The sequence below is a fragment of the Sus scrofa genome, chromosome X (assembly GCF_000003025.6).
Source record: "Sus scrofa isolate TJ Tabasco breed Duroc chromosome X, Sscrofa11.1, whole genome shotgun sequence".
In the NCBI taxonomy this organism is placed as follows: domain Eukaryota; kingdom Metazoa; phylum Chordata; class Mammalia; order Artiodactyla; family Suidae; genus Sus; species Sus scrofa.
The window spans coordinates 7,404,741-7,422,625 of NC_010461.5; the positions used below are offsets into that span (position 1 = coordinate 7,404,741).

Sequence of the window (17,885 nt, forward strand, 5' to 3'; positions counted from 1 at the left end):
ACTGGGCCAACAGGGAACTCCTTCTCGTAGTTATTCTCCATCCACTGATTCCCTCACTCTGCTCACTGGATAGAAACTCCCAGCTGTCTCTGCTGTCCTGAGATCATCTCCCTCCCACATGGCTATGCCCATAGCCCTAAATGAAGTCTTGCTTGCTGTTTGAATACGTGCCAGAGTAATTTTTTGCTGAAACACATGAAAACGAATGATACTGACCAAGTTCATCAATGAGATTTGGGGTTATCTTCAATTATTAGGAGAATCTGTTCTACACAGGTCTATTTTTTTTTTTTGCAAAAATTTGTTTTCTCACACTTTACAGGGCTATTTATATATATATACACACATACATGCACACACAGCTAGATTTGCCTGAGGAGACGCCTTTAGAGCATTAAATCCATGTAATCAATTACTCCACTGTGCGTACATGTGTCCATAGATGGGTGCTTCTGTGTGGACGGGTCTGCATTCATTCGGAACCCAAACGAGTAGAAATGTCTATAAAACCAAAACTTCTCTAGGAGTTGCCATGGGGGCGCAGTGAAAACAAACCCGACTAGTATCCAGTGGGTTGGGGATCTGACATTGCCGTGAGCTGCAGTGTAGATCTGGTGTTGCTGTGGCTGTGGTGTAGGATGGCAGCTGTAGCTCCCACTCAAGCCCTAGCAACTTCTATAGGCTGCAAGTGCAGCCCAAAAAAGGCAAAAAAAAAAAAAAAAAAAAAAAAAAAGGAGTTCCCTTCATGGCTCCGTGGTTAGGGAATCTGACTAGGAACCATGAGGTTGCAGGTTCGATCCCTGGCCTCGCTCAGTGGATTAAGGATCCAGCGTTGACATGAGCTGTGGTGTTGGTCGCAGATGGGGCTCGGATCTCGCGTTGCTGTGGCTCTGGCATAAGCTTGGAGGCTACAGTTCCGATTAGACTCCTAGCCTGGGAACCTCCATATGCCGCGGGTGTGGCCCTAGAAAATCCAAAAAAAAAAAAAAAAGACTTCTCTGAAACGTGTAGTTTGTTTCTGCCAAAAGTCGGCTAACATTTCAAATGCCTGATACACAACCAATACTCTAAGTGCTTTATATTTCATTTTTTACACATCACTCTTCATTTCCTTATTACTTGAACCCTATGAGTTGTGGCAGCATTTCCATTTTATTTATTCATCTTTTGTCTTTTTGCCTTTTTCTAGAGCCGCACCCACAGCATATGGAGGTTCCCAGGCTAGGGGTCCACTCGGAGCTACAGTTGCTGGCCTACACCACAGCCACAGCAACGTGGGATCCGAGCCGAGTCTGCGACCTACACCACAGCTCATCGCAATGCCAGATCCCTAACCCAGGGATTGAACCCACAACCTCATGGTTCCTAGTCAGATTCGTTAACCCCTGAGCCATGACAGGAATGCCAGCATTTCCATTTTATAGGTTGGGAGGCTTAAGAAATCAACCCAAGGTCACAGAGCTAGGACGTGACACACTGAGGGCCTCACCAAAGCATCTCCGATTCTGAGCTTCCTTCTACTGCCTGAAGTGATTCTTTTTATTTTATTTTATTTTATTTATTTGTTTTTAGCTGCACCCACGGCATGTGGAAGTTCCCAGGCCAGGGATCGAACTCGCAACACAGTGACAACCTCAGCCACTGCAGTGACCACACCCGACCCTAGCTCACTGAGCCGTAAGAGAACTCCTGGAGTGATCCTCTTAACTAGACAATTTTATCACCGTCCAAATGTCAAACACCACTATACAGAGCAGGCATTTTCTTTTTTTTTTTTTTTTTTAAAAATAGAGCCCTTTGTTGAATGAAATCTTAACCCAACATCTTAGTCCAACATTTCAGCAGAGCAGAAAAGCAGAAGAAAACATCTGATACAACATTGTAAATTAACTATACATTAAACGGGAGCTCCCATTGTGGTGCAGCGGAAATGAATCCAACTAGGAATCATGAGGTTGCGGGTTCGATTCCCCAGCCTCGCTCAGTGGGTTAAGGATCCGGCGTTGCCGTGACCTCTGGTGTAGGTCACAGACATGGCTTGGATCTGGCATTGCTGTGGCTGTGGCGTAGGTCTGTGGCCACAGCTCCAATTTGACCTGTAGCCCGGGGACTTCCACATGCGGCAGGTGCGGCCCTAAAAAGCAACGACGACAACAACAAAAAATATGTTAATAAAACTTAAAAAAAAGAGAGAGAGAAAGAAAACATCGGAGCTCTTCTGCGGGAAAGGCAGGTAACTTGAGGACGGCTCTTGCTCTCGCCCGCAGCCTCTGCCTATGTCACAGCATCATGGCTCTCCTCTGCCCTGAGATGCAAAGGTCAGGGTACTTTACTGGACCACTATAGGGAGAAGAGTCTCCACGGACGCCTCGTGTTTTGCACACCTTAGAAACAGTGGCACTGTTCCAGATCACCTTTTCAAAGACTTCTTCCAGCTCACCGCCTTGGGACGTAGAGAACGCGTCCCCCTCAGAGCAAGGGGCAGGTGTGGCCTTACTATCAATGACCAGAGATTTCCGATCTCCCAGCTCAGGATCCGCACCTGCGAAGCAACGCCATCACCTGCACAACATCCACCTGGGCTGCCCTGTGCTGTCCGGGGGAGCTTCGGGGGCAAGGAAGACCCATGTGAACACGAAGCTCAGGCCACCTGCTGCGCCGTGAGGAGCACAGCCCTGTGTCTCTGACCCAGGAGTCTCATGTCTCCTGCCAACAGGCAAGAAACAGTAGCAGGCTAAGATGCTGGCATGCAAATAGGATAAAGTCTCAGACCCTTCGTGAGTCTTGATAACCAGGAGTCTACAACTTAGGTAACACACGCTACATAGTACCGACTCTGCCTCGGGGGCTATTCTAAGTGACAGACAAATAGTAACTCATTTCATCTTTTTTTCTTTCTTTTCTTTTTTTTTTTTTCCTTGCGTGTTAGGGTTGCACCGAGGCATAGGGGCATTTCCAGGCTAGGGGTCCAATTGGAGCTGGAGCTGCTGGCCTACCCCACAGCCACAGCAACGCCAGATCCGAGCCACATCTGAGACCTACACCACAGCTCACGGCAACACTGGATCCTTAACCCACTGAGGGAGGCCGGGAATTGAACCCGCATCCTTATGGATGCTAAATTCATTTCCACTGAGCCACCATGTGACCTCCAACTCATTTAACCTTCATGACAACCTTAGAGTATAAGTATTATGATCATTTTTTCCATTTTGTTTCCATTTTACAGAGGATGCAACTGCAATCACACATGACTGAGTAGTTGGATGATTTCCATAAAACAATAAGTACTTGCTGTGCATATTTACAAAGCACGAAATGATTTGCCTTATTTAAGAAGAAACATACATGGGAACCTCAGAGCAATGGAACTGTTCTGTTCTCGCTGGGCCTGAACAGAAAGCTCTCGTCTACCAAAAAAAAAAAAAAAGGTGACACAGGACCCACTACAACATGCAGAAATATTAAAATCATTCTTATAAATGATGCATGCTGACATGTGATCATGCGAGAGGCGCAGTGGCTATTATTTCCTTAGAGACCTTCCAGGATCTTGAGTATTTCAAGTGGAAACTCTTATTTCCTTGGAAAACGGTCATGATTCCAACAAACTGAGTACCAACAACATAAGCATCCTCTCGAAATTAGACCTTTGGTGGCAAGTTTTCAACACTTTGGAGATTATCTTTGCTTTCTATCAGCCTCTTGATACTCACTGGCTGGAGAGTGCAAGAGGAAGCGAACAACAGGCTTAGAAATCTAGACTTTCCCATGAATGTTTGCTGTGAACCAGCTCCACTTCCATTCCTCGAAAATCTTTAAAATTAGCTACATCGCCACAGGAGTCCCCTTCGGATTATGTGGAACATTCTTAGGCACGGGCAGCAAGATATAGCTGAATGATTATAAATGCAGGGAGACTGAAAAATGAATGCCAAGGAGTTCCCGCTGTGGTACAATGGATCAGCAGCATCTCTGCAGCACCAAGGATGCAGGTTCCATCCCCAGCCTGGACAGTGGGTTAAAGGCTCTGGCACTGCCACAGCTGTGGCGTAGGTCACAACTGTGGCTCAGATCTGATCCTTGGTCCGGAAACTCCATGTGCCGCAGGATGGGCAAAAAAGAAATAAATTCAAACAAGAATGAATGTCAAGAATGATCTAAAATGGAAGATGTGCAGAGTTCCCATTGTGGAGCAGCAGAAATGAATCCGACTAGGAAGTGTGAGGTTGTGGGTTCGATCCCTGGCCTTGCTCCGTGGATTAAGGATCTGGCATTGCCATGAGCTGTGGTGTAGGTCGCAGACGTGGCTCGGATCCCGCATTGCTGTGGCTGTAGTGTAGGCCAGCAGCTACTGTTCTGATTCGACCCCTAGCCTGGGAACCTCCATATGCCGAGGGTGCGCCTCTCAAAAGACAAAAAGACCAAAAAAATATATATATATATATAATATAAACACATGTAATACAAATTTATAATACAAATAAATATACTATAAATACAAGTTTATAATACCGATTTGTATTCATAATACAAATACTACCTGTCCCACACAAACCCATGAATGCGCGGGGCTTTTCTACATACATTGTTTTAATGGCAAAAGACCGGACACCAGCCACGTGACCAGTAGGGGAAGGATCAGATAAATTATGGCATACGCAGTTGCTGCATAATGCTTGCTATGCAGTTGTTTCAAAAAAAGGGACAGAGGGAAGCTCTCTGTTCACTGCTATGAAAATACCTCCAGGATATGTCATAAAGTGGGGGAAAAAACAGGCTGCAAAGAATGTATATGGAAGGCCACTATTTATGTAAGATGCGAGAAATCGATTTGTCTCTGCCTGTGATCATCAGAAAAAAAAAAGGCAGGGAATCTGCCCTCAACATCTAGAAATAAATATCACCATAGGAGCCGCAGAGCCACTTTGGGCAGCTCAAGAGTGACGGTGTTTGTATACCAATTAGGGATTCCAGAAATCTCAAGAAATTTCTCTTCAAGATGCTGCTATTCAAATTAGCCTAAGGCTCAGACGTGGGAGACAATCCTCTGCCTTGACTGTTTCAAGCAACTTTTGAAGCACCCCCCCCCCCCACGCCATCACAGTCAAGGGCGTGTGCCTCTGCCCATTACTTTCATGCCCGTTTCTTTAAATGATCCCCAGCTAATCAGCAAGTCACCTGGTTAAAACGCAGCTGGTTTGCTGGTGCTTTGAAGGGAACACTGCCTTCTTGGGTTTTCTGCATTCAGAGGATTTGCAGAGGCGCCAACAACAAAGGGAGTTAATTGGAAAACAAGAGCAAACGTCTATTTTTAAAGAGGAACCGCGGATGCAATATTCTTGTGGGCTTTTGCCTGATATGTTCGTTAATGAGGAATGCCAACGCATGTGCACCAAAAACCGTTCAAAGTCTTTTGGTGGCAAATTATACTTGTAAATTTGATGGAAGTGGATCACTGCAGGAACTCGCACTCTTTGAAGATGCGAATTCATAAATGTATGAACGAATTAAACGGTTCTTTCCCCAGTGATATGAAGTATTAAATGGCAGGGGGGGGGGAAATGTGTTTGAAATCAACTGAGGAAATAATTCATTTTGAAAATTATTCAATAAAAATGTTAAATAGGAAAAATGTCGGGCCAGTTGTGACTGGATGATGAAGGCGGAAATATGCAACGGACCAACTGAAGGATGGGCTGGGAAGTGTCCCATCAAACTCCCTGTCTTATTTCACGTTTTTTAGTTCTTCAACTATGGCAGAGTCATCTATTCCATCCCCCCAAGACAAAGAAAGGAAGGCTATTCCTGATCCGCAGAAAACTGGCTGGCCTCGTAGTCTTCCAGAGGGCAGTGGCTCTGAATCAAGGGCCAATGCACATCTCTGAAGACTGCATCTTAGACTGTTTTGTGAATACGTAAAATCCTCTCTCTCTTTAGCCTGCAGAAGCCTCATTTCAAAAGGAAGATGCGAGTCCAGGCGGCTGAGCAGGGCTTCTCGGCGGTCGGAACAAAATACACCAAACCCATAAGATGCTGCTGAAATAAACAAGAATGTGAAATTGCTCATCCACAGGGATGATGTAACGAATCCTGACATAACTTCCAAGCAGAAAAGCAAAACTAGGTCAAAGCATGTTGGCCTAACATAATAAGCATTTTTGCTCCCAGAATTTTACCATGTAGGCTGTGTCTGCAGGCATTAATGTCTTCTGTTATCAATGTTCGGGGCTGTCATCAACTATTCACAAATCTTATCACTCTTGGTTAGTTAAACCAAAACAATGTAGTTTACATGGGAACTATTCAATTCTGACAGCTGAAATGTTAGAAAGGGGAAATGTTCAAAATATTCAGAGAGTGTTTCCTCCGGGCTACACAGCATTAAGCAATAAATATTCATTATTTAACAATCTCCTATCATGTTTTTCTCTACTCAGAAAGCCATGCCCCCCTCAATCAATGATTCGGACTTTCTTTCGCTCAGAGCCATACGAAAAGGACAGGCACATCAGTCTCTCTTTAGGAGCCCATTTAAACACGGACCAATGGAAAAAATGAGTCAGGAGTTCCCGCTGTGGTGCAATGGGATCAGGGGCATCTTGGGAGCACTGGGATGCAGGTTGAATCCCCGGCCCCGGCACAGTGGGTCAAGGATCCGGCATTGCACCAGCTGCTACATGGGCTGCCAACTGTGGCTCGAATCTGACCACTGGCCCGGGGACTCCATATGCCTCGGGGTACCAAAAAAAAGAAAACAAAAAAAAAAACCCAACCCCCAAAAGAGTCACTCACAGAAGAGGCAATTTTTCTACTCTGCTTTCCCCACGGGTTGACTCAAAGCCCTCCAGGTTTCTTTGGCCTTCTATTTGTTCCATGTCACTTTCCTGCACTATTTTCACAAGGCCCAGAAGAAAGGACTCATCTCACTCCTGAAACTTTGCTCTCTGTCGATATAATCCTGCCTTCCACACTTCTCCTCTTTTTCACATTCTTGCACTTACCGAAAATCAGAGCGAAGGATCTACAGACAAAGGAGCCCAATATCAAAGAGAAGGCTATTTGGATTTTTCAGCTGGCATGGTCCCCTCAAAGTGATAGTCTTTCCCAATTCTTGACGCATGACAAACCACCAACCTATCTGAAAATTGTGTTGGAATTTATTACACGTTCAGTGAGCATGTGACCCCCAAAACATCCCAATTATATCTTATGACAAGGTATGTATAGTACAGTCACAAGAGACTACGATGGAAAATCTCCAAGATCCAGGTTCTAAATGTCAACTTTGCCCCCTGATGGAAGGTAGAGCATCCATTCCTCTGTGCTAATATTTTACCCCACATGCGCTGAACCTTTAACCAGTATTCTGTTTTTTTTGTTTTGTTTTGTCTTTTTAGGGCCGCACCCGAGGCATATAGAGGCTCCCAGGCTAGGGGTCAAATTGGAGCTACAGCTGCCCACCTACACCAGAGCCACAGCAACGAGGGATCCGAGCCGCATCTGTGACCTACACCACAGCTCATGGCAGTGCCGGATCCTTAACCCACTGAGCAAGACCAGGGATCGAACCCGCCACCTCATGGTTTCTGGGTGGATTCGTTTCCGCTGCGCCACGACAGGAACTCCCATCTGAACTCTTTAAGCCCCAATGTCCTTCCTCTTCCACTGGGTACTTTCTCCTCCAACCTGTTTCCTTCTGTCTCTCGGACAAAAGAAAGCCCTTCTCCCTCCAGGAAAGTCCTCTTCTCGCCATGAGTGCTACCTCAGGCTGATGGGACCTAGAGCCTAGAGGGAGCAAGGGGGCACCTGGCTCAGCCAGACCACCTTGCCCATCACCTGGGTGCCAGGGGTCATCATCCCTCCAGCCCCCCCTCCAACTGTTCTGTTCATGGATTTTCCTTTACCCCGGAGTTCCTTTTGTGGTTCAGCGCTAATGAACCCGACTAGTATCCGTGAGGATTCAGGTTCAATCCCCGGCCCCGCTCAGTGGGTTAAGGATCCGGTGTTGCCGTGAGCTGTAGCTGTGGTGTAGGTTGCAGATGCGGCTCGGATCCCGCCTGGCTGTGGCTGTGGCTGTGGCTGTGGCTGTGACTCCAGTTTGATCCCTAGCCTGGGAACTTCCGTATGCGGCCCTAAAAAAAAATTTTCCTTAACCCCAAAGGTACAAGCCTCTCATACCTGAGTATTATCATGGGGAAGGGGGTGGCTGAGTGCTGGAGGCAGGCATTTGGTTCAGGCCCCCCACTCAGGATTGCCCTCAACGTTAGGCCAGGAGGGGTCCCCCCTGTGAGATTCGTTTTTGTGTCGGTGCTGGTCCATGCCTGCCCGTATCGGACCCGGTGCTAATGGGACTGTATGGCAAGAATGCTGAATGGTGACGACAGGTGACTCCCGTAACTTCAAACCTGGGTCCTGAGACTGATCACTCTGTTGTGTACTCGGAAATCCTACTTCTTAAAAAAGCATTCTAGTGATTGTGTGAGCAGGACAGTGATAATGCTTTGTGTTTCTCAGCTCAAAGCTTTTCTTTGCTAATCGTAACCATTTAAGAGACGTCATACCCTTTCGAGCCATCTTTGAAAGTATGTCTTGTTTGTTTCCTATGAAATTGCCAAATACAGCAGTGGCCCAGGCTCTTGGGGCTTCTTGGAGGTTCTCTTTGAATTCCTAAGGCACTGCCTATAGGAAACCTGGTCCTGAGTAAGCGGATTTCTAATATTTGGTGACACCTTGCATTTATATTGTGCTTGATTTAGCCGTTCATCTAGTTACTGGCAACTCAGCAGGGCATTCGATGAATTCCATGGGTCAACTAACAACAAACAACTCCTTTCCTCTTAGCTGTTTCAGGGAGATGCTTTCAAAATATATGCAACTGAAGCCACCTGGACATGTAACAGACAACAAGGTCCACCTTGCAGATTTTTTGAAAATGCCTTAAACTGTCTCCATAAACTACTGCGCATCTCAGAAATCCCTCTCGCATCATTTTAACTGTAACTCTCAGGTGGTGTGTCACACTCGGAAGCAGGGACAGAAATGTGGCCAAAGGCGTGGCCGCCATCTGCGTTGGGGGGGGGGATGGAAGACTTCAGCTCCCCCCAGAAACAGCCTCTCCGTGGCTGAAGGACCCTGGGCATGCCACTCACCTGGCAATACCCGCCAACTGCATGCACATGGACCAAAAAAGCCCTAGAGCATCAGAGCGGGGCCATCGGGATCAAACAGTACATTCTGTCCTTGGTTTGAGGCTTTGAGCTCTTGGAGGGCACTGTTCCTTTTCTTAAGCATTTGTGTAGCCCCGTCAAGGAGGGTATATGCCAAGCTGCCTGCCATGCTCTCGGTTGTGGGAAGGAGTAGATGGATTAGCAATCGCGACATCTGAAGTGTTCTCTCGAGTCCATCTATTCAATCCTTGCTGTCTCCCCACCCTTTCTAAACCTGTCCTTTCTTCCTCCTACTCCTCTGATCTTAGCATGTTCCATCCTCCCGTCTGCCCAGATTCAACCCGCCCTGAAAAATACTGATTCTCATCGTGTGTTTGGCCCCGGGGTTTTAAAGGTAATTAAGATGTAACTCTTGTCTCGAGTCCCAAGACAGGCAGATAAATGAGTAACTGGAAGACACACACCATTTCCAATATCTGTGTGGATTCGAGAAGGCTCCGGCTCGATCTTTCCATTTCTTCTGATCCAAATAGAGTGCTCAGCTTTCAGAGACTGCCCTCCACACAGCCCAAGTCCACAAATGCCATCAGTCCCCTCGCTCGGCCTCCTGTGGTTTCCTGGCTGTCACTCACAAAGACCCCACGGAGTCCTAGAAAAGTTCAGGCAGGATGCTGAGCAAAGAACAAGCGAAGAGGTTTGACCCACAGGCAGACGCACCAGCAAGTCCTGTCTGCCAAAGGTACGACCCTGCCCACAAATATTGTCGCTGAAAGGGCAAGTGTGACTTCTGCAGCTCCAGCCTCTGGGACTGCTATTTCCCCAATTAAAGACTCATCCTGAGGGTTAAAAGGCTGAGAGTCTTGAGCTGCAGCCCACTCATGCTGCTTCTCTCCCAACATCTGGTGATGACCATGGACTATAGGCAACAGGAGCGTGGTTTGGAGGTGGCAGAAGGGACAGTGGGCAGATGGGCCATTATGGAAACTCAATTCACTGTGTATTAGGAGAGGCCAGGGGAAGACATCCCAGGGGGGAGCTAGAAACTATCACAAGGGTGGAGAAAGACAGGGGGAAACCATGAGAACTTTTCCTATTTCAAATATTGCAAGACTGGCCTGTTACGCAACGCACGGTAATTCCTTCGCCTATGTCCCGTCCTGAATGACACGGAGGCCTGTCCTCAAAATGCAGAACTTGGATGATTATTTTCTTTAATAGTGTTGTTAGACAGTCCCAGGCTTGACACCGTATCTCACTGGGACATGTTCCGGGTTTCAAAGCCCAACTCGTGAGAGCCTCGAGCATTCCTAGCTCGGGGACTACCTAGGCGTTACTTTTCTCTGAGAAAAGTTAGTTAAATGACTATTTACGACCTAAGTCAATAGGTAAATGTTCCTACGGAGTAAAACCACATAGGTAAATTTACTTACACTAGGAATTCATAGATTCCTACAAATGGCTATGGGGGGGACAGTGAACTACATTTCACAATTACAAATCGCTTCTCAGGTCTCCCCAGTTAAGTTCTGGTTGCCATCAATTTATGAAGCGGATTCTTGCCCATGTAAAAACTTTGAACGAGCAGGCATTTTGCCCATGAATAACTCACATTGCGCTAACAGTACAATCAAATGTACATCAGATTGAAGTTCTCTGAGGGTAGAGGCCATATGGAAATCATGTTTGCAGCCCCAAGGTGGCCTGGCATATAATCATCATTGCGAGTAGTTTTAGGACATGAACTAAGGAACATAATTAATTTTCTAAGTAGTCGGTAAATGACCTGGAAAGATACAAGAAATGAGAGTCTTTGCATGATTCCTCCGTTTGGTACTGTTTCAGCATCAAGAGTTGCCTGTGTATAAAAATCCACTTGTACTACAAATGATCAGCACCTCTTTTTGTTTTTTCCTTTGGTGCCCTTTTTCCAGAACTTCTCTTTCACAACACAAAGGAGGTAAGTCATTAGGGTTTGGGTTGTTTAAAGAAGAGTCCCCTCTAAGCACTTTTTTTTTTTCAGTACTCAATTTTCTGAGCTCCCTAATACCACCTGACTTTCTGGAGGCCATGAACCACCCTGCTGTGTCAATGGACTCTTTTCCTCTGGAGGGAAAAGAGAGCTTGCAGAGCAGCGAGAGTCCCTAATATTTTGTCCTTTCGTTGAAAAAAAAAACTTCTAGACATTGTAAAGCAACTATATCCTTCAATAAAATGTCAACCAGTGGAAAAAGATAAAATTAAAAAAACCTTCTAGAACATGCCAGTTCCTAAGACTAGGCAAACAATCTTCTAGAGCAAAACTCCTGAGGTGAGTTTCCTGTGAAATAAAAGGAGTTAGTTGATAATGAGCCAGAAAGAATCAAGAACTGTGCTGATCAACCGCCCCATATCTTAATGCAGATGAGATTCCTGTTTGACCTGGCTTTGTAGCTCTTCCTTTAATCACCGCGTATTTGATATTCTCTTCCTTGAATGAATGTGTTTTCACCGTGGCTTTGGTCACAAGATTAAAGAATCGCTAACTAATCGGTCCAAACAAGCAGAGCAATTCTCCCTGACTCTGAGCCCGGCTCCCAGCAGGGGCGTCCAAGGCCAGGCCTTCCACATAGACACTTCAAGCCTGACCTCTGCAGGTGGATAACTGAAATGCACACCGCCCACTTGGAGGGTGGTATTTCTTTTTCCAATCCCACCAAGCGCTGAAAATACAAACATTCATACTCTGTACAACAGAGACATGGCTATCAGTTCGTTTTAGCAGCTGCTTTTTGAAAGTAGCAACCACTTGATTAAAAAGCCTTTAAATTACAGCTGCAATATGCACTGGTTGTGGTTCGCCATTAATTCTGTGAGCCTATGGAGAAAAATCCCAAAGATGTGGATGAACTGGGATCCTCAAATCAGGCCAGTTTCAAAATGCCCTGATTGCCCCCACCTTTTTCTAATCAAACAAATCATTCTTTGTCCAGTGACCAAATCCCGCCACCACCCCCGCCCCTGTCACCAATGCACGGCCCAGGTTGCCATAGCTACCTTGGATGTCTATTTACCACACAAGGGATCAAAGCCAGGAGCCATCCACATACATACTTAGCCTTAAAACTTGCTGGAATGTCTGCGGATAACATGTAGCTACCAATTAAAGGATTTGCTCGCCACCTATGAGGTCCCTAACTAAGCAAACTACGAGCGCAGGTCCTAACAAATGGCCAGGAAAAGCCAACCTGAAAAAAAAACTATTTCAGAAGACCAATAAAGATCTCTTATCTGACAGCCAGCCATGATTATCACATTCCCTGCAAAGGAGAGATAGCAGGCAAGAAATGAAAATGCTAACGGGTGCTGAAGATATCGGACCTCCAAACCATGTGCAAAAACTTAAAACCTTACAGGGGCTGTTGAAAGGAACATTTCTCAGAAGACGCATACTTTAAATTCCGGTTAGTTACAGTATCTTTCTATTTGATGTCATAAAAGCTGTCGGATCTCAATGTTGGGGCAAATGAGAACAGAAATGCCTTTTACGCTTTTACAGGCTTGACTTTCCAATGAAGGAAACCATAAAACATACTTGGGACGCTACATGCTGGTTACAGAACAAGAAAAGGGATCCTGGAGTTCCCGCTGTGGCGCAGTGGGTTAGGAACCTGCCTGCAGCAGCTGGGGTCACTGCGGAGGCGTGGGTTGTGATCCCCAGCCCGGCGGCGCGCAGTGGGTTAAAGGATCCGGCGTTGCCGTAGCTGCGGCTCAGATTCAATACCTGGTCCAGGAACTTCCATGTGCCGAGAGTGTGACCATAAAAATTAATGACTTAAAGAAAAGGAGGCTGAGGGAGAGTTCTCTTGTAATCCCTTGTCTCACTTTGGACTCCAAGCCTGGTCGTTCAGGGTGGGTAGCATTCATCCCGGGCTTGTACCTAACTTGCTGTGTATCTTTAGACTTCACCTGTCGCAGCCTTCACCTCACCATTTGTTCCCTGTGGATCAAACGGCCACCTCATCCTTTCCCAGGGCTGCGGTGGCGAATAAATAGCTTATGTTTGTAAAGGACTTTCTAATCCTCAAAGGAAAGATTCATACAAAGACATTCATTATTCAACCAGATGTCCTGGGGCATTTTAATTCCAATCTGAAGAATGCAAAATGGGCTCATCAAACTGAGTCACCCCAGTCTTGCAAGAATTTAGCAGCTGCTTAAAGCCCTGGTTAACTTCCTTCTTTCCCTTCACGCAATAAGGCAACTGCAATGATTTCTTTTAGTCCATCGGAAAGAGAGCGAGTACCTTCTTCTCCTGGACTGGTTCCTACAAGCATCAGGATATTAAAAAACACATGTATCTGGTAGGCAATTTTGTCTCGAGAACCTGATTCCGGGCCCCGCACCCCCGACCCCAGCTCGAGCACGAATTATTTGTTCTTCTCATTGGTAGGGACAATGGGCGGCGTGCTATTTGAGGAGGATATTTGCAATTGTGGGAATGCCACAGGCCAACCTGTTGTTTTTGGCTGGGCTTCCAGAACAGGTGGCCATGCCTTTCCCTTTTGCCTGGGAACAGAGCAAATTCCTTCTCAAGGAAGTTTCAGAAGTTTCCCCTTTATGATCAGAGCGCCGAGAAAGGCTGGCACACGCTTTTAAATGACTTCTTGATAAAGGCAAATCGGGTTCACACTCTTCTTTTGGCCTAACTCGGCGTGAACTTAGGCACCCTCAAAGGACACTATCTTTCTACCCGTGCTCCTTTCCCGCCAACCTGGCAGAAGGCAAACCCCCGCCCTCTGCATCTCATCACCCGTCAGGCAGCTTTGCAATTCCGCTGGCAATTTCTGGCTACCCGCTGTGGCTAGTCAGGGGCCCGGCTCCCGCGGCTGCCATGCCATTGTTTGGCATTTGTGCAGCCCCGAGGGCTCGATCACTCCTCGGCGAAGCGATTGGATTTCATCGGGGAGCTGATGACACAGGGACCCGTTTGATGGTTAACCCTGCAAGTCCAGCTAGGGCGGCCGGGCTGAGATGACAAATCGGCTGGGGGTGGGGGATTCATCCCCGCCTGGACACAAGTCCCACCCCCACCCCCGCCCCCAAGAGAAACTCAAATCAAGTTTGGATCCATCCAAGCCACTATTCCATCCACCATCTCATTCCTGTCCACATTCTTGTTCGGGCCATTGCAGAACAACGTGTGAGATTCCTGAAACGCTGGACACCCAGATTCTTTGGATGAGAAACGACCCCCGCTTCTTTTCCTCCCTCCCCCGCCCCCGACCCCAACCCACCCTCTTTTCAAGTACTGAAGAGGCTAAAAAATTCTCGGGCATACAGAGCTATGGGATGCAAAGTTGCCCATCCATTAAATAACTAAGGAGTTACTACATGCGTACCCTTCAAACTTCACTCCTGGGCTGGATTCCAATTCACACGAACGCCACAAGGAGCCAGGCATGGGAAAAATCATGCCAAGCCCGGGATGGCATGCCTCTGGCGTCAGGCACAGGGAGCGCCCCCATTCCAGAGGAATCGTGTGGGAACAGGGATTCTGAAAAGTGAGCTCAGACACCACCGGGAGGACAGGTGGCTCCACAAGGGATCAAATGACTTCTTTGTTCCAGCCAAGGAGCTTTGGCAAAAAAATGTCTTGCGTTCCTCTTTTTCCTTTTACAAAATCCTTTCCATTTAGGGTTCCCCGCTTCCTTCCCCCGTCCCATCTGAACGCGCCACAGAAAAAGAATGGGGTCAAGACGGTGAGTTTGCACAACTTAAAACTCGTCGTCGGGCCCAGCCTCCAGCAAGGAGAGGGCAAGTCGCTGGCAACACACACAACACTGGCTGCTGTGAGCGTGCTTTTCTGTACTCATTGCAACTTGCCAAGCACGTCTGCTTTACCGAGCAGGCCACGGGGCAAGAAACGCAGAGGAGGGTGTTTTCACCTGAAGCTGCGGTGGGGGCTCTGCTTCACCTCCAGAGGCTGCAGGAAAGGCACCGAAAGTTCTAATCCCCCCCCCCACCGCTCGCCCCAGCCCCTAGCATCCTATGCAAATCACATCTCCCAAAGCGCGCGGGGTGGCGAGTGCCCAACCCACTTCGAAGACGTGCACAGCTTTTCTGGTGGTAATTCGGCTGCGAACTTTTCCCACCCACAGTTACTAAGAGCAGGCAAGAGCAATTTCACCTCTCTTGGAATTCTCTGCCCTTGCCAGCCTACTAGCAAAGATTTTCCAGTCTTTCTTCTACGATCTTGGTACTGAAATATTGACATAAGCTTCTTCTCTAACTTTGGTTGAGTTATAACTACACCCCTTTCTTGGCTTCCTCCGCTCACTTCTTTTCTTACCGGCAAAGCTATAAACCTCTGCCTGGGCTGATAAGGCGTTTTATCGTCATGCCCCGCAGCCACGGAAGAAGCGGCCGGGTTTCGAATTCTTTTCAAAGCCTCATTTAAGTAACCCCCGAGCCCCTTCTCAGCTCGCTACTTGCAGGGCTGTCTGCTCAGGTCCAAAGGCAATAACAGTTTCAGAACTGCGAGAACAGAAAAACAAATCTGCATTTTTCTGCAAGGACGGACTGTGCTCAGTTTCGGGCGGGTTCCGCCTCCTCAGCCATAAACACAGTAAGAGCTCAGAACGGGAAGCCAAAATGAGATAAGAGGCCCCGTGTAATTCTTTTTCAGGATATTCAGTTGTCTTTATTCCCACCCAAAGCACAGGAGAGAGGCGAAAAGCTCGATCTGGATCCGGAACAATACCTTCCAGCGACGGCAAAGGGGAACTGATTTACATAGTCTCCGAACCGCTTTTAAGCCCCTTCACAATGACCACCTGGCATCGCCAATCCCCATTCGAGGCAAAAGTGGCGAGGGGAGGGAGGAAACCTCAGGAAAGCGGCGGCTCGGCTTCCCTTAGGAAAACGCAGCCCCGTCTTTCGGCCACATGCAAGGACGTGGCCAGGCATCTGCTAATCCGGCGAGCTCCCCGGAGTCACAGTCCGGGGCGCCCAAGCGGCGCCCTCCCTCCGCGGCCGCGCGTGCACGTCCCCGGAGCTTACCTGCCTCATGTTTGGAGTTCCATCACCCATCCGGCAGGGAGCGAGCCGCCTCCAAGCCCACGCCCCGGTCTTCCGAGGGGAAACCACCAAACCCAGCAGAAGCCCGCAAGACAAAAGCAACTCAGCCAGACCCCCAGGCAGCTGAGAGCACGTTTTCTTCCTCTTTTTCTTTGATCTGTTGCTACACGCACTCTGCCCAAGACAACGTCAAGTTTCTCAAGCTTAGCTTCCCAGCCTATGAAAAGTCGGGCGCAGGGAAGCGAGGGCCGCCTGGCTCTTATTTCAAATCGGGTCTCCGAGCCGTCGTAGGTGGCTGGCGTGGGCCCCGGAGGAGGCTGGCCAATCAGGAGGAAGGGGTGGGCCCTGGGAGCCGGAGGGGCGGCCCCCGCGAGGATTAGAGAGCGCTCGGGGTTTCAATGACTGGAAGCAGCTGGAAAGAGCCTCCAAAGCTCCCCGAGTACGAGATGAGTTCTGCTCTTATCTCGCGGCTCTGGGTCTGCTCAAAGCTTAACTGGCTTAATAAGGCCTGGCCTTTTAAGAGCGCCCTAAAAGCACGAAGGCCTTGGGAAGGGGCAGCGTGATTTCGGCCAGCCAAGTGCCACGCTCGGGACCCAGGCGGGTCTTGGCAAGAGTTATCTTGCACCACAACGCCTACTTTTACAGACACGGCTTTTACGGTCCGGCTTTTACAGGGGGAGGAAATCAAATCATCACTGGGAACACCTGAACGGAAACCCGCACTCCGGGGAGGGGGGCACCACCCACCTCATTTCCATAGGGATGCACGGTGTGCCCGTCCAGGAAAAAACCGGTCTTAATGGGAACGTGCACACGAATCTGCTGAAACACAGCAAATGAACAAGAATCTCTATCTACTGAGGGCCCGAGGCACAATTTTAGAGAAAGCTGTTAAAAGAAAATTGACACTGACGTTTGGTTAGGAAGAAAACATGTTTAACTAAGTGTGTCCACCTTTGGCTACGTTTCACCTCACCTGCAAGGCCGATCTGGTGAAGTTCTTAACAGGGACAAGCTGGACGGCATCTCAGTTGGATGGGAGGGGAGCTAGCTGGCTTCTTCCAAACTTAAACCCACACTTAAAAAAAGAACTTCCAAAGTTTGCCTTCTTATCATCAACAGTAACCCTTCTCAACTCTTAACCAATATGATTTCAATGCAAATCTGCCTTTTGGATTTCCAAAAAAAGTGCAGGGTGAGCAAAAATTACTTTGCGTAGCACCAGGGATTATCTCTCCCCCCCCCCCCCCCCCGCGCCAAAGGTATAGAGACCACAATAGAATAATTCAATAAATAAAAAATTTTGGAATGGGGGAGGCCGGACAATTTAGCAAATAATGAAAGGGCAGCTTCGGGAGTATTGTCTGTATGGGTTCACTAGATGTCCAGCTCTGCCCAGTTCTAGAAAAGTGGCAGCCCGTTATCTAGACCTGGAGGTCCATAATCCCATTCCAGTCCCCAACCTTAGCAGGTTAAGGGCCCACCTAATGACGCAAGCTGACTCCGGTCCTCTTTTTTTCTTTTTTCCTTTTTTTTTTTTTCTTTTTTTTTTTTTGTCTTCTTTAGGGCCATTCCCGTGGCATCTGGAGGTTCCCAGGCTAGGGGTCTAATTGGAGTTGTAGCCGCCGGCCTACACCACAGCCACAGCAACCTACGATC

General features: G+C 47.8%; 1 protein-coding gene across 7 annotated transcripts in view; it reads right to left on the reverse strand.

Annotated features, from left to right (window-relative positions):
* MID1 (midline 1) overlaps positions 1-17,885 on the reverse strand; it is a 670,664-nt gene that overhangs the window by 169,355 nt on the left and 483,424 nt on the right. The window contains exon 1 of one of the 7 annotated variants that reach the window (XM_021080485.1): positions 16,209-16,685. The exons of 4 other annotated variants lie outside the window; for them this stretch is intronic. The gene's annotated coding sequence lies outside the window, so the exon portion shown is untranslated. Of the gene's footprint in view, positions 1-16,208; positions 16,686-17,885 lie in introns of those variants that run through there. 2 more of the 7 variants (XM_021080490.1, XM_021080491.1) reach the window with 2 other exon arrangements.